General features: G+C 38.4%; 1 protein-coding gene across 3 annotated transcripts in view; it reads right to left on the bottom strand.

Annotated features, from left to right (window-relative positions):
• Positions 1-17,090, bottom strand: part of RUNX1T1 (RUNX1 translocation partner 1) — a 140,293-nt gene that overhangs the window by 115,452 nt on the left and 7,751 nt on the right. The window contains exon 1 of one of the 3 annotated variants that reach the window (XM_021717785.1): positions 16,328-16,561. The exons of the other annotated variants lie outside the window; for them this stretch is intronic. The gene's annotated coding sequence lies outside the window, so the exon portion shown is untranslated. Of the gene's footprint in view, positions 1-16,327; positions 16,562-17,090 lie in introns of those variants that run through there. 3 annotated transcript variants of the gene reach the window in all.

The raw sequence follows: 17,090 nt of genomic DNA, 5'->3' as shown, positions 1-17,090 counted from the left end.
CAACCATCAACAAAAGACATCAGAGAGCCCAACAAAAGTGGATCATGCCCCTGTTTGGGCCATAGTTAATAATCTCTACTAAACAAATGAACCAGGCAAAGCATATACAAATCCTCTAGAGTCTGAGTCTATTTCTTCCTTCTCATGACTGCTAAATACCAGACTAATGCCTGAATTTATTAACAAAAATGGCATAGTGAATCTTGGTTTTGAGGTACAGAAAATTACCATGTGGCTAAACTTCCTTTAAGACAAATTTCTCAATTACAAATGATTCCTCAACATAGAATATACTGTTTCACTTTTTAACTTCACTTGTGGTATCTATTTTAATCAGAGTATTCTGAAATGAATTAAGAAAAGTTGGCAGGAAGATGGTGATACAAAATATTCTAAATGTACATATTTGTAAAGGTTAACATAGTATACAAATACACATTCAGATAATATACAATGTAAACCTAAAATCATCTATAAGGATTTTCCCCCACTCAATTATTTTATATATGAAACAATATATTATAATCAATGGAATAACTCAAAAAGGAGCTAATTTCTGGATTTTTTTAAAATCATGACTTTGCAGTATCATGTCTGTACTTCTTACATCCAACAGATTAAGTGACCCTCAAACAATAATAATACAGTAAGTCATGGTAATTAATGCTATGAAATATATGTTTAGATATCTGAGATACCTATTCCACATTAAAATCTGTTTCATTTGCAAGTAGTAATAAAATCTATCTTTAATAATCACTTTGTTCAGATCTGGATCCTCAGCCCTCAAATTTGTAAAACCTCACTGTAAAGGGAACATATTGAGAAAAGTTTAAAAGCTAAGCTCCACCAAAAGCAGAATGCCTCAAACAATTTGTAGTTCTACAAGAGTGTTATTAAAAAGGCTCAACATGTTGTATTACCATGGAAATTGTGGAAAACATACATTCCCAAACAAATATTACTTTTTCTCAATGGTATGAGGTAATGAAAACCACATGTGTAAATCTGCGATCCGTGCAGTAGTTCAAGCTGCAGCTAATAGAAAATACAGAAAGTGAACTCTGCTATATAAAGGATTCTTGTTACAGAAATATAATGTGAAAACCAGATGCAGACAGAAAACCTTAATCACAGATGGGAATGTAATCACTGGCATACAGAATACTTTTTTGATCAATCTTAACCATATGCGCAATGTATTTATTTTCTAAGGAATGCAATAACTTGAGAGAACCTTCTATTTGAATTCAGTTAACCTCATATTTATAATGCTTTTATCTTACTCCCCCATCCCTTCAATGTGTACACTGAGCCAAGGTTTTAAAAGGAAGAGTTGCTGGTCTTGGCAAATCATTCTTGTATCAGTTTATCTTTCAAAAATTTAATAGAATGTAAAGACTACACACATCAGAATCAACCTCAAAAGAGATCAAGTGGAGTTCCCCATTACTGCATTACTCAATCACTGCCAGGAATCTTTTCACTGCCTTAATACATTTCTCTACAGAATGCTATCAAAATTTGGGGCATTTTTTAAAAAGTAAATAATAGTTATTCCACAAATGATCATTTAAACACACCTCTTTTTATCTATAAACCTAGGTTGAATCCAAAACCTTAACTCTAACTTTTCTCTTTTCCTTCATAAAAATATTTTATAACACAAGGGCCACTCCTTTATAATAAAATAAAATTTAAAAACGCAATTAGCTTTTGGTTCTGAGAGGAATAACCACAAAAGGTACCTGTTATATTACATTTGACTTAGAAAACATTACCTTGGTAAATAGAGTCCCTGGCATTGGATTGAAGCTTCCCTCTGACCCAGCTTCACCATCTCATGTCTAGGCAATTCTCCTGTATCCCCCCGAGCTGAAGTAGTAGTTGCACAGAGCACCAGTCATGCCTTACTTCGGGACTATATTCAACTTCCAACAGGAAGTGACTGGGACACTGTGTTATTTGGGTGTCCCTCACCGTAGGTCACATGAAGTAAATGTCACTATCCTAGTTTCTCAAGCTTCCTCAAGCTTCCATGACATTCACTCATCCAGATCCTCCTCCTCTCTTCTAACGACTCAACTCCTGTATACGCACACTGACACACATCGTCATTTTTCTCCTCCTATACTCACTGGCAAGACCCGCCATAACTTGGCACTAACCTACAGTTTTCAGCCTCAGCTCCAACCACGCCCTTACAGAGAACAGCCCTTCCCTGGCTGGATAAACTAACTCCCTGAGGGAATGCACCTCCCATCTTTAAGGCTTTCAGGGACCTCAGGGTTCTTCCCATAATCAGCCCAGCTCCTCTTCAGCACTCAGGTTTCACTTCAAGATTTACCTCCTGAGCGGGTGATTTTCTCAACCATCCAAAATAAAGTCTCACCACCGCAACCCTTCTAACCCTTCACCTGATCGTTCTAGCACTGTTTCCTAATTGTCTTCATTATATTTAACACTGTGTGCACTAGTCTTTCTAGCTTCTTCTCTTTCTTCTTCCCCTACCCCTAAACTGTAAGCTCTATGAGAGCAGGGGTCCTGTCTGTGTGGCTCATCACTCTATCCTTCACACTTGGAACTGTACTTAGCACACAGTAGTAGCCCAAACATAAAGAAAAAAAAATGCATTCCATCTAATGAAATGCCACAAGGGCCCAATTCAGTCCCTGTGACTTTCACAAACCTTTCCCTGGCTGCTCCCGGGGCTCATGATCTTTTTCCTTCTTTATATAGATATAACACTTTTGGTCTGTATCAAGCTAAGTAACTCTTTACCTGCCAGATACTGTTCACACAAACGCATTCCCACTGGTGCTGTATAGATATAGGCCAATATGGAAATCACCAGGGCATCCAGGACTGTGAGGTCAACCTTTCTCCCAAGTTTTTATGAATAGATTTATTTTTTAATTGAGTTTGTCAGCTGTTGTAGGAAACAGAGCCAATCTTACTCTCTTCACACCTTCGGGCCCTGTACTGATGCACTATACTCAATCTATTGGCAGGGCCACAAGGGCATAGCCATGTTTATTCAACAATGCTCATACCCAGTGCCTAGCTCAAATCCTGGCACACGAGACGGTGTTCACTCACTGAATAAGTGAACAGGGAATAAATGACAATCAAATGCTATCTAGTCTTTCTTCAAGTCCCTTTCTTTGTGATAAGACGCTGTTTCAAAATCCTCCAAATGTTGTAAAAGAGCAAATTAATCAGATGGCAGGTGACTAATGTATGATTTATCAACAATGCAATATGACCAGTGAGCTAACAAATCAGGCAATTTTAAATGATTAGAAAGCTCTCAAATATCTCCTCTTAAATATCTGTTACATATATAATTTAATTTTCAAGAAATAAAGTGTTTAAAAATGAATGTGACCTACACACACTGACCATTTAGAAGCCCACTGATCACACACTCTAGCTGAATGGGAATCTCAACTTCTACACTTATGAGGGAGGAACCCCCAAAAAACTCAGAAATTTATTAAAGTCTGTGTATTTATTCTTACATATTTAAACTTCAGTCACTTTCAAAGTACTCTCCATCTGATACAATACACCTATCAAGATGCCTTTCCACTGCTCAAAACAGTTTTTGAACTCATTAACTTTGATGTCTTTTAGTGTTTCTGCTGTTTTTAGTTTCACCTCTCCCACCTCTTTCCACCAGGCAAAAAATTTCCCTTTGAGGACTTTTTTCATTTGGGGTACCAAAAATAAAGTTGCTTGGGGCAAGATCAAGTGAATAGGGGGCATGGGGGTCATGTTGTTTTCAGTCAAAACCTGTTGAACACTCAGTGCAGTGCAGGCAGGTGCACTCGTAAATCACCCATCATAAAATGGGCAAATAGGTTGAAAGAATCTCCAAATAAACAAAAAATTCACTGAAGCCAAACGCACCCTCTCACAACAATGCTAGTTAGTACACTGATGCTGATGGGTTCCTAGAACACTTACCTAGCAGGGGAAGCCTGTACTACAAGGGGCCCACCCTCCAAAAAAAAATTCCATTTTTGGGGGGGGAGGGTGCCCTCTCCTACTTATGAACTACTCCTACTTTGACCTTAGACAAGTCACTTCACTTCTCTAAGCTTTAGATTTAAATTGCTAAAGTAGGAAAATAATACCTAACTTACTAAGATAATAAAGTACCTATCTTAGTGCTCATAGTGCAAGAATTATTTTATCCAATGTGCTCGGTTCTTACCATTTGATACTAGAAAGGTGACAATTCCTATTTTAATAATATAGTTCAAAGCACTACTCAAAAATGACCTAATATAAGAATAATCTTCCTTACAGTCACTACTATACTATTAGTAATTTTTTTTTAAAAGGAAAAACAAAGTATCTAGGATCAATCAACAAAACTAAAACATGTGGAATTAAACTTGAAGTCCTAAAACATTTTAGAGTGACAAAGAAAAAAATCACAAATGAATGTTTTATGATTTACACATTTTTTTCTCTTTATCTAATTCCATCTGTGAAAGACTATCTCTAGGGAACAAGAGAGAGCCAATCATTTCCAAAGACTGGTTTCTCCAAATAAAGGCATCTGTTTCATGCTGGCAACTTCCACATGGAAGAAAAACGAGACTTTGGAAGTATCTACATTCGTGGTTGATGGTCACATATCTCAAGGGCTACTACAACTTTCTAGCTGCAAACATGGTCTGGTTGCTGCTGCTCCTTTACCAGATGACATCTATCTCTCTTTTTCCTCTTTTTTATCTATTCCTTCCTCCCTCCCTTTGTCTCTCTCAGAAACTTGTAAACTTGTAGTATTTTCATGTTCTAAACAAAAATGTTTCTGAGTGCAGTGAGACGTTTTGATAGTTTTACATTTTTACTTTAGTATAATTCCCCCTAGCAGTCTGTGAGGCTGACCTGATTGATGGGGAAAATTCCAAGGTGGTAGGATTTGAAGAATTCCAGAAGAGTGGTAGTAAATCCTGGAACAGTGAAGTCTCGAAGAAAATCAGAAAATCTAGGTTGAGACCTTGCTCCATCACATGCTCAGGGTCATCTTGGACAAGTCAACAGACTTCTCACTTTCAAGTCTGTATTAGGTAAGATGTGTAAACCTCCCTCCATAAGGGCTCCCGATGCCTTTCCTCCCCACACTTAGCTGTCTGAAATTGTTCAGTCGCTCACATTAAGAAACTGAAGACTGCCCTTCTGAAATCATCTCTTTAAATAGAAATGTTACCTGAAGGAAAAACAAACAGCGAGACTCCACCTACTTGTGCATTCTAAGCCACAGGACGTCAGGCTGCGAGGGACCTGTCTCATGTCCACAACCACATCTTGTTCTGAGGCAGGTTCATCAGGCAGCCTAGCAGTAGAAATCCCACACAATGTCAGAGAAAAGACAAGACTGGATGGGAAATGGGTGGGGTCTGGAGAGGAAGTGCTCAGCCTGGGAATCTGTCCAGAAAAGAGATATGGGTAACCAGAGGAGGAAGACAGCCTCTGGCAGCTAAAGGATAACCTGAGGGCATCTGGCAGGGGAAAGCTGGAAGCCACTACAATGGAATCTAGCCTTGTTTGGATCCCTGATTAAAAGGGCAGTTTCATCTCATTAAAATGTCCATATATACACACCTTTGCTTACAATTTCAGGAAGTTCATCCTTTATAAAAGCCCACTTATGAAATGTAGGGTAAAACATAAAGATAAAAACAGGTTAAGAGGTGCATTTATAAAGAGCTAAGTGGCTTGACCAGTCACAGTTTGCTTAAGGTTGATCCTATACATGGGTATTTTGTTTTGGGCTAGGAGGATTTTGATTTTGTTTTGTTGTCTTATTTTTTGGTTGCTAAACTTACAAGTCAAAATATGGCAGCAACAAATTGTGTGTTGTGTGCTAAGAGAACACAATAAAAGGGGAACAAGGCAGAAAGAGACTGGGAAAGAAACAACATGCTGTTGGAACCAAGTATTTCATTTTAGACTTAGCAGTGAAATGTTTCAGGACGGTTTTAAGTAAATAACTTGAGTTCAAGGCACGAGCATTCAACAAATATTTAATAAAGCATCAAAAAGTACCCCAACTGTTCCAAACTCCCATTTTAAGGAGCCTATAAACCAGCAAAGAAGTCTGAATTGCATAAATGGTATCAAAGTTGGATGTGATAAATTCCATCTTTGGAGAAGGGAGGTCATGAAGGCATCAGTGAGGAAAGTCTCACCAGATGCTTAGAAGACAAAGAGGGCAGACTTGGCTTCCCAGCAGAAAAAGTTTAGGTGCCCAGGCACGAAGGCATGAAGCAACCCAGAGTTTTAGAGAAGGTTGCATGAAAAAGGTCAAGGTCTTGCAAAGCAGGGGTGTTGTTTGTCTCGAATACCCTTACATCCCTTAGTGTCTAACAGAGCCAGACCCTCCAATAAGAATTTACTGAATGAAGGAACAGTCAGAGAGAGGAGATACTACAGGGGTTTTATAAAAGAAAGTGACAAACAACTCCATAGCAAGTCAGATACTAAGAAGAAGTAAGCTTTTGATGAAGGTTGTGCTTCACACATATCATCTCATGCCATCCTCCTGACAACCCTATGAGGTCATGCTATATCATCCAGATGAAAAGTATTCCTAGATGAAGAAGGATAGTAAACAGATATTAAACAAGTGGTAAAGCACTTGGGAGTTCGGTCTTTTCATCTCTACACTTGACTGCCTTCTGGCAGAGAAGATAGTAGCATTACTTTCCCCCAGAAGGGCAGTGTCCCAGATCAGTCAAGTCCAGGCTGACATGCAAATTACAGTGGGTGATATAGGCACAAGGTTTGTAAAAAGACTCAGAGTACAAAAGGACACATAGCAAAGGCTCCTTCCACCATTAACTTCTGGGATCACTTTCTTCCATAAAAGCAAGCACAGTTGTCAGATTCTTGCACATACTTGCACAAGTATAATTCTATCTTTTTTTGGTAGAAATGCAGCATTCTACATACATTCTTCTGCTCCTTGCTTTTTTAATTTAACAATACTTCATAAATAATTCTACAACATACATAAATATCTCATTTTTTAAAAAAAGATTGATTTTTTTAAATGCTGAAGTTATTTTACTGCCAATGATTAATTTTCATCAAGCACAATTGTCAATAGAAGGAGAAAAGTCTTTAAAAATTCAATTTTAACAGATTTTAGAATAAAAACACAAACTCCAAATTTGGTTAAAAGTTAAAAAAAAATACAGAAAATTGCCAGCATGTTTTCAAATTAAATGTCACCAGACAAAACACAATAAAGACCTTGAAAAAAATAGGATCTTAATCATATCCTAAAAGTCTTCATACAGGTATATTTTGTTATTATTTCTTCCAATAACTAAAAATCTCTCAAATGGGGGACAATTAACAGTAAGCAATAATAATGATTTATTAATGCCTTTTATCGTGTAAGAGAATTTTTTTTTTTACTTTTCCAATATGAGGCCTCCATTAAAAAAAGATATATATATATGTATGGTCCAGCACATGACAGCATTATCTGTTGACTGTAAAACACATAAAGAGACACCTTTAAATCACTACGCTCCCTCTTCCTTCAAGAGTACTGAGTCCAGGGACCTGCTGGTTTGCAAGCACTACTTTCATCAACTACTCTTTAGTTCCTCATTCTATCATTTCTGCCTTTGCACCTCTACATGGTGTTAGAACTGAAAGAAGTTTTATAAATTATTCTGCAAACAGAAGTCCAGTGTTTGAAATTTACAAAACAGGCTGTTCTGGTCAAATGGTCCAGAACCTAGCCCATCTGACCACTTTTTTTATTCTCCCACATGGCCCAAAGACACCTGCAAAAGAGAAACTCAAAACAGTTTAAAATTTGTTAAGAAGCCAGAATACACAAGGGAGCCAAGTCCTGAAGAGGTCAATAATAAATTATCACTGTTTTTAGGAAACACCTACCACCTGACAGCCTGTCACCATCTTCCACAGGTAGTTGGGACCCCCAGAACCCCTGGGGCTAGGATCTATAAGTGGATTCTGAGGCTCCTCTCTAGAGACTCTACAGGCTGTGACACCATGAGTCTATGGTATAGTAGCAAAGCTGCACTTGACACTAAATCCAAATTGTCAACTCCTCCCTCTCTTTAAATCTACCCTCCCATTCGAGTTCTGAATATTTTTCCTTTGCATCTGCCTATTTCTTCTCATCCCATAAACCCAATCCTGGCCATCCTTCTGCAATACCCAACATCTAAATTGCTGCAACAAGCTTCCGACCTGGCCTTGGCCTCCAGGCTTTCCTCACTTCCAATCCACCTGGCCCCTCACATTAGAATCAACTCTTTGCAAGCACAACTGTAACTGGGTCCATGAGTTCCTCTTGCCTAGCACATCTATTTTGTTTTTACTTTGGTTTTATTAAGATCTATTATGCCATGGAATTCTTTGTTCAAAAGAAGTCGAGCTAGAAAATCTAATATTTAAAGCAATTTATTATAAAAGCAGAATTCCTCTGGTCTTACAGTAGTAAGAAGAGGGATAAAAGGCTTTGTGCCCAGTCTGGGTACCCTCCATGCCACCTGCCAACTCTGAGGGGTCCCACAGGACACAGCTGAAAAATGTCTGGCAAATCCAGAAGAGGAAGGTTAAATCAAAATGCTTAATAGTCAAGATATTTATGATCTTTCGGCTCTGATTTCCCACTAATCACCCAAAGGTCCTTTTTGCCACAGCCACATTATTAATTTATTCTCTCTCCACCCCCACCTTACCCTACCCAACACTGCTCCAAAGGCCTTTCCACATCTGGGCCTCTATCTTCCCCATTCCTACTTTATCACTTACCACAACCCCACTACAATATCTTTGCCTTGATATAGCCCACCTGTCTCAAGCATAAATTCCAATTCATTTCCCACCTCTAAAAATCCCACTTACTATACCATTTTCTTGGTAAGTAGTCAAGTCCCACCATCTCTGTAGCTATTCAATTTGTCCCAAATAGGTTTATTACTCAGTGGGAACTGCACCTACTACCTGCCTGGATCTCCAACTACCTCGCTGCATTACACACAGGAGGCATTTACTAAACTTTTTCAACCGACTTCAGATTTGCTCCCAAGAGTAAACATTTTACTTTCTTATCAGATGCTCTCAAAGTATCTGATCTTTACCATGGCTACCAAAACAGCATGTGACTTTCTTTAAAAACAGTTAAATAAAGTTTAATGAAAAGTTCATTTTATTGCTCTTCACTTATACTTTCCTCCCATATTTTATCCATTCCTCCTAACCAACTCAAAACTTTGACACATCAATGGGACCTGATCGCATGCACTCTTCCTTTAGACATGAACAGACCTACCTGTCCTTTTTTAAACAAAAGTATGAGAATTCATTGTCTATATTTGTTTCCCACAGGAGGTCAAATGTGGATCCAGTTTCTAAATAAATCTAGCTAGAACTGAGAATGAAAATGTGTGACAGGTGGGCAAAGGAGGGAATAAAGGACACTACTTGTCTGACACACAGTAAAAAGTTACAGAATCCTAACAGTCACTTAAAAAGAACACTTTCACAGGAAAGGATTACTATGTCAGTCTGATAAACACCACAGTTCCAGTCCCAATATCATCTGCTGTTCTTCCCAGCTGTGTTTGCTCATCACTGTGTACATAACATATGCATAGATTCAGAAAATAAACCAGCAGTCTTTCGTGACCTGTCTTACTGCTCACGTCCTCCTATATCTTGAGGTTAGGGAAAGGAGTATAATACTTCCAGCTTTCACCAAATGCACTAATTCGCTTCCTAAGACTTTGTATTTAAAGCACAACTTGTACCACACTTACAACCACTAGGAATGACTTCCCAATTTCTGATATTCCACTTGCCAAACCAAATATGCACTTGAAATGTTCTATGCAATGCTACTGTGCTACTTCCCTGGCACTATCATCCGTGCCAACACTTTCAGGTACCATTATCTATCTACGTTCTTAATATCATTAGTCTGGATTTCCTACCTGTTACTAAATGAATCCCCCCCAAAAAATCTAGCAGAAGAGTCCTCCAGAATGCTCTTTATAATCACATCTCACAGCTAGTTCCCTCTCCTAGTATTCTAAATATCATATCACCTGGCCACATCTAGCTCATCCCTGTCTGGCACTGCTTCTCCTCATGTTATTGGTGACCACCTATTTCTTGAGCTTCTTCAGACAAACTGCCATTACATCTCCTGCTAATATTTTCTCGAATATTTCTCTGATATAATATCCAATTCAGTTAAGTCAAGTACCAACTAAAGTTCACTGTATATATACTTTAAAGACATTCTCCTTTGTGGCAAACTTCACTTTAGTTTCCTAGTGAACTTTAAATACCAATGCAAAAATTTTCTAAAGCCTATGAAGCAACAGCCTGTGAAGCAACATGATTCCTATAGCATCTATTCCTAATGAGAGGTGAAAATAGCATTACTTCTAAGTCTTGCCAGTCTCAGATATCTTAGTAAACAGTAGACATTTCCACTGCCCTTTTGGACGATGACAAGGTGCTCACCTTCATCAAACCAGAAGAATGCAGTAGCTCCCAAGTTCCAAAGAAACCCAGCCTGGTTTTATTATTAATAATTTCCCAAGTAAGATCCAAATTTCTAATAAAATTTCAAATTTCTATATTCTAATCACCTACAGAAATTTTACAAACTAAAGTGTGATGGTAATAATTGGATTTTTGGATGATTTTAGAAGCAAAAGCAAACTGTTTCTTCAGACAAAAGGAGACTTTTTCAGTCTTTCTTACTTAAAATCTGATTCCTAGCCAGATGATATATCCTTGTCCAATTAAATAAGCTATAGCCAGGTTCTCTCCAAAAATGGTTTAAAGAGGTCATTTTCTAAATCTCCCAGATGACTTGGATCCAAACTTTGAGAACATGGGGTGCAGTAAATTCATGGTAAAGAACCAACCTCCATCCGCCCCAGCCTCCAGTCCTCACTCCTACCCCCAGACACTGAGTTCATAATCTTGCTCAGTAACTATGAGGGAAATGCATAAAGGTCATTCTCCTTGAATACGATCTAAAATCTTTATTTAGTTCCTTATCACTGCATAAGCAGATTTATTCCTCTATCATTCACCTTTGAAAAAGGTAGAGTAGCAACTAAAAATTCTGGTAATCATCTAAGATCTAGAATAGTTATGGAAAGACTGGCTCCTAATACCACTTCTTCATAATAGAGAAAAGTGGGACAATAGTGATATTCTACACTGATCCATTTCCCAGTTACAGAAAGATTTACAGTGTCCCTCACCCCAACCCTAGAATTTAATTTTTTTCTCTCTGCTAACTATGGGAAAGTCCAAAAGCTTACTCCCAGTGTCACATATAGACTCATACCTATGAGAGTTGGGATGCCTAAAGATCACTGTGTCTGCACTTCATTTTCTGAGAAATTCACCTCAGGGCTGGGATGTACCCCAGACTACCCAACAAGTCAGTTACTGAACTGGAAAGGAAACCCCAGTTTGCCTATTAGTCAAGAGGCTACACACACACAACACAGGGTCCTTTTTTTTTTTTTTTTTTTTAACACAGAGAGGGCATTACACTAGGAAACTAGTTACAAACTCTTTTTTTTAGAGTAAAAGGTGATATAGAATCCCTCTGTCCTTATCGCAAGAGGTGATCAGGAAGTTGGACCTAGCCAACCTAGGAGATGCTGAGGTCATGATATAGAGTAACCAACTAGGATGAGACAAGACTCTGGGCAGAAGACCACTCTGGCATGCTAGATAACCCCAACAAAGGGGAAAAAAACTGATTTCTCATGGCTTCAGTGCAGTGTAGAATGGAGATATTCTAATGAGGGAACAGAATTTAGTAATGGAAGAGTCTGGATCAAGAGGTATTGAGGAATACAGACTGGCACAAGCTTGGATATGAATATCCAAGAACATGTCAGCTAGTAGTTGACTCTGACCCCAGGGTGGGGGGGGGGGGCTACAAATCAGTAAGTAAAACAGTGAATGAGTAGATCATGGCTGCTAAGGAGAATATCCAGCCAGATAATCAAAGAAAAAGGTCCTAATTATTAAAACTCAGGCAAAGTTTATGGTCATTAATTTTAGAAACACAAGGAAACCTCATTTTTCTAAATTGGTCAAGCCAGACCATTTTAAGTCAAGCCAGAAGAGCAACTATGACCAGAAATGTACAGCAATGGGCTGGAGTTCTGTGAAATGCTGATTGTTTATTTAAAAACATGATGAAAATGTATGTGAACGTTAAGGTCAGACTCATAGTAGGTCTCTAATATTTATCAATTCCTCTCTTCTCTCCCAAGACCAACAACTAAGTGGCAGCCCTTGAAAGCCCTGAGCACACTTAGAAGTGGTCTGTGCCCCAGGTGTTAAAAGATTAATGAACCCAGTCAATCACATTCCCCAAGGCACTCAGAGGTGCTTAGACTGTTGGAGACTCAACGGGAAAACTTTACAATTTGTGCCCTCTGCTTTCTTCTTCTAGATCTATATTCTAAAGGGCCCATCCACCCAAATACTGATTTGCCTTAGAAACCTTGATCAATATGAAATCTACAGAAACAAATACCTGCTTTATTCCTTCATGCTTTACATTATAAAAGTAATCAAAATTACAAAGATCAAAACAAAGGATTTTAAGTTGTCTCTCTAAGTCACTGAGAACATTAGTGGCTGTAAGCAGCATTTAACTTTTTCCCAACAAGAGGGTTCCAATGCCTTAAACATTAACCATGGGGCATTTCTTTTATCGCTGGTTCTGCTGTAAGAGCCTAGACACAATTTCATAAAGTATGAACATTTTGAAAAGAGGCACAGGAAGCTCTCTCCTATTGGTGCCATGTAAGGTACGGTAGCCTTAATACAAAATGTGGGCTCAACATAAAAACAGTTATTCATTAGAAGATCATATCTCAAGTGATGGGACTATGTCTATCAATATACTTTGTAACACTGATATGTGATTCAGCATCTTTTCTTGGGAGTGGCAAAGTGCTTGGTCCTGCACCGGAGTACCACATGATGCCCAGTTCTCTCTAGGCTACACCAGCACAACCTGTCACACGTGAAATGCTGTTTAGGCTTCAGATTGGAAGTTACATTCCTTAAAAGCACTATTCTTTGGTTGATTACAAATACACACATTCGACACTGTTCTTCAATCTGTCTCTTCTTTTGAGTTGGTATTTTAGAATAAACTGCATTTGTTATTATTGAACATGCTAATGTGTCACTGCCTGTCTTCCTCTTTAGCCATTCTTGAGATAGTCTGGGTTTATCTGTAAAGAGTGTGTCAAGCAATTCACGTGTGAAGTCACAAGCCACAGAGCTAATTGATCCTAAGAAGTGATCAGGTCTCACCCTGGACAAATTACTGTAGCCACAAGTCAACCAAATTGCAATCCAGGATTGAATCAATATTGAACCTTATCCAAATTTCATCAGTCTTCCTTCTACCTTAATTCTCTGTGCCCATGCTTTATACGGATAGCACTGCCATTCATTATCAAACAGTCTTACTACAGTGATGCAATATTATTTTATTGATTATTTAAGACATTTTAGAGTTTTCTTTTCTAATTAAAATTAGATGATTTTAAAAGAACATGTCTTTCCTAGAAATGCTACTCATAAAATGCACCCAATTTTTCTCTAATGTGGTGCTTTCCCTGTCCATAAAACTTATTTGATTAGCAGCACTATAGAAGCTAAAGCTTTTGTATGCAGGCACTCAAGCATAATTTAATCATTTTATTTAAGCATGAAAAAAATTATTCTGAAAGCCCTGTTAGGTAAAATATCCCTGATTAGTTTAAACTTACATTTGCAGGTATATTAAAGGTGAAATAAATCTCAGAATGCTCAGTATGCAAAGGATTAACTTTGTTACAATAGTCCAGCAGTAAGTTAAAAATTGTAGTAATAGAGAATGTAAGGAGTAACTATCTCATTTTAAATACATGTATTTAAACAGGTTATTTTAAAATAAATTTTGTTTTGTGCGAACGCTTTTTATATTACCAGGATTTTCACCTATGGAAACCTCTTTTATAGTCAAACAAGATGAGGTCCTAATTACATAATACCATTTATCTGCTGAGGATAAAAGTGCCAACAAATGAAAATGCACATTAGGCAACAGAGTGTCAGAATAGAAAATTGTTTTTTTTATTTTATTTTTTTGTTTTTTTGTTTTTAAATAACCCACTCACATTAACAAAAGACTGCAGTAGCTTCCAAATTATAGGCTGTTATTTTTAGTGGAAGTAGTTCAATATTCATATTGGAGCAGATGTAGCAGTTTAACAAAACAGCTCTTCAAATCCTGCACAAATTGAAAACAGGAAAACTGATTGCATTTTCTCTTATCACTTTCCTTTTCTGAATTGACACTTTTGGCCTTCTGAAAATGTACACATGGCTTTCATCTCAACAGCACCTGCTGATCAAATAGAAACCTAACATTTTCATGAAAATGGTATAAAGGACCAGTTTTGTTCTTAACACTGTAAAGGGCATCAGTTGCCTACTCGATGGCAACAATTGCATGTATAAGCTATATTCATAATAGATTTATATTTTCATTAAACTTCTTTAAAAATATGCTAAGTCCCTTCTGTTTTTTTTTTCATATTTACTTTGTGTATGATTCAGATTTATTTGACTCAGTGTCTGCCTAACACATTGTCTTATCATGTAAAGGCTATGCAAAATGTGTAAAAGGGTATATTACACTAAGAAGGTAAAGAATACTTAGTATTTCTCTGTCTCTGCTTGAAATTTACATATACTTATCTATATATATTACTGCCAATGTGTGCATATTAATGTAAAATATATATATCCCATTTTGTATTCCACCTACAGAAAACTGGACACAAAAAGTCAGAGTCAGGCCCTATTTTTAAGGGACCTTACACATTCTTTTATCAGATACAGATTTAGCAGGTGCTTTAACTGAGCAACTTAGACTGGGGAAGAATGGATGTCACCCATTCTTCCAGCAAAAAGCTGGTCACCTATCTAAAGTGACTGTAAATACTTCGATGGAGAGTAAAGGTAAACCCTGAAAATGGGTATTTTTACAAGCAAAATATGCAAGATTTTTACTAGTTATGTTGCTTTTCAGATTTTTAAATAAAAGTGCTCCACATATGTCTCTGTAACACCCAATTCTGGGTAAAATGAAAAATGCTCCTAAGACATACTGTCAGTTTTTTAGCCAAAAGACTTCTACCCTTTCTACCCTTTCAGGATTCTAGGATGTCCTTTCCCATTCTGTCTGGGTGATAAGGTAACTTGAAGGCAGAAATGACATACAGTAATATATGTGCCATTCTGGCCAGTTGGTCTGTGAATTTCAGTGTTTCATCATGCTCACTGAGGCAACAGCAAACCTGAAATGTCAATATGTTCAGTCAATGGAAGTAAAATAATGGGACTCTATTGTCTTACCCAATCGATCTGCTGCTGTCAACAAGGAAACATGCCCCCCTGGCTTTAAACAAATTTTAATTAGGCTTTTAGTTACAGGATTGTATCTATCTAGCTATGAAAACACCTATCTTGACAATGTGTAGGAGGCAAAACAATCATTTTTTAAACTTTTATTCATTTTAAAAACCTTCTAAAGTTTATCTTATAATTTTTGCAATATACTTGAGTCAACAAAATATTTTGTCCTATTTTTTTAAACTGACTCCAAGCAAAAAATTCCATGGTTCATATCCAAAATACACATCTACCTAATTAGACTTGGAGTAATTTTTTCCCCTTTAAATCAAATTGAACCATACTATAAAATCAACTAATTCCATAGTAAAAGTAAGCTTCATTTGCTTTTCTCACTCATTCAAGTGTTGTTAGCATCAATTCATCACCCATTCAAAACAAGTCACACAAAACCAAACATCAATGATTAATCCCAAAGCCTCTACCCTCTTTGCTCAGTTTATCAATCCTGAATGTAAGGGGTAAATGCAACTCCTTCTAAAATCAGGTAGGTTCCTGGGGCAGAGCCCGGCAGGGGGTGGGGGGAGAAAGGAAATAAGACATTTCAAGTCATTCCAATTTCACCTAAGTTCTCTAGCCCTTCCTTCCACCAAAGGAGAGACAGTCTCCTCTCAAAATAAAATAAAAATCAACTAATCAAGTTGTTAAGCAGCTTTTTTCTCTCTCTTCTTCATCTAAAGGCTTCAGCGTCCAGTCAATAAATAATCTATTGTTCCCCCTTTACAGAGTCTCTTTAAACCTATTCAGACTGGCAAAACTAAACCCAATTAAAGATAAGGCCCTCCGGTAATCTCACCTCGGTGAGTCCTGTCTGGATAGCAGAGGTGATGGGAGATAGCGTCAAGGCCAGGGTTGATGCCTCCTCCTCACCCCGCACAACAAAAGGCAGATTTCTCTTTCTCCCTCTGCTAATCTTTAAATGTAAATTCTCTCCGCCAGCTAAGAGGAGCGACAGATAACATGTTACATCTTCACTTCTCCTGGTCTTATCGACTTCTGAATCATTGGGAAAGGGAGAGAGGGAGAGAGAAAAGCCGCCTCCCCGCGCCCCCCTTCCTCCTGGCCACCCCTCCTTCCTCCCTACTCGCCTCCCTGCCTCCCTCCCTGTTCACGGAGATTACCTTCTGGCAAAGGAGCGCGGGAGAGCGGCCGGGCCGAGGCGGCACCCAGACCGCGGCTTTGTATTCATTAAACACACACCGGAGCTTATCAGAAGTAAAAGGCTTGTCAGGATGGCACATTGTGTGTGAGTGAGTGTGTGAGCGCAGGAGGGAGAGGAGAGAAGCCAACGTGCATCAGGGTGATTACAATATCAGCAGGGCCCAGATGGAAGCAGGAAAATAAACAGAGGGTGCGTGTGAGACGGAGCGGGAGAGGGAGGAAAAGTGGGAGAGGGAGAGGAGAGAGAGGGAAGAGACACAGGCAGGATGGAAGGAACCGAAAGGGTGGGAGGGGGCGGGGGCTCAGGCCCCAGAATGGGACCGGAAAGTGGGGGAGAGCTACCCTAAGGCTGGCTGGGAGTCGCCTGCATGCCCAAATCTACCGCGACACAGAGGGAA

Source organism: Carlito syrichta, unplaced genomic scaffold (genome assembly GCF_000164805.1).
Source record: "Carlito syrichta isolate Samal-C Ts95f unplaced genomic scaffold, Tarsius_syrichta-2.0.1 Scaffold311065, whole genome shotgun sequence".
Classification (NCBI taxonomy): Eukaryota; Metazoa; Chordata; class Mammalia; order Primates; family Tarsiidae; genus Carlito; species Carlito syrichta.
Note: the sequence above shows the minus strand (reverse complement) of the source record. Positions and strands in the feature narration are given on the sequence as shown.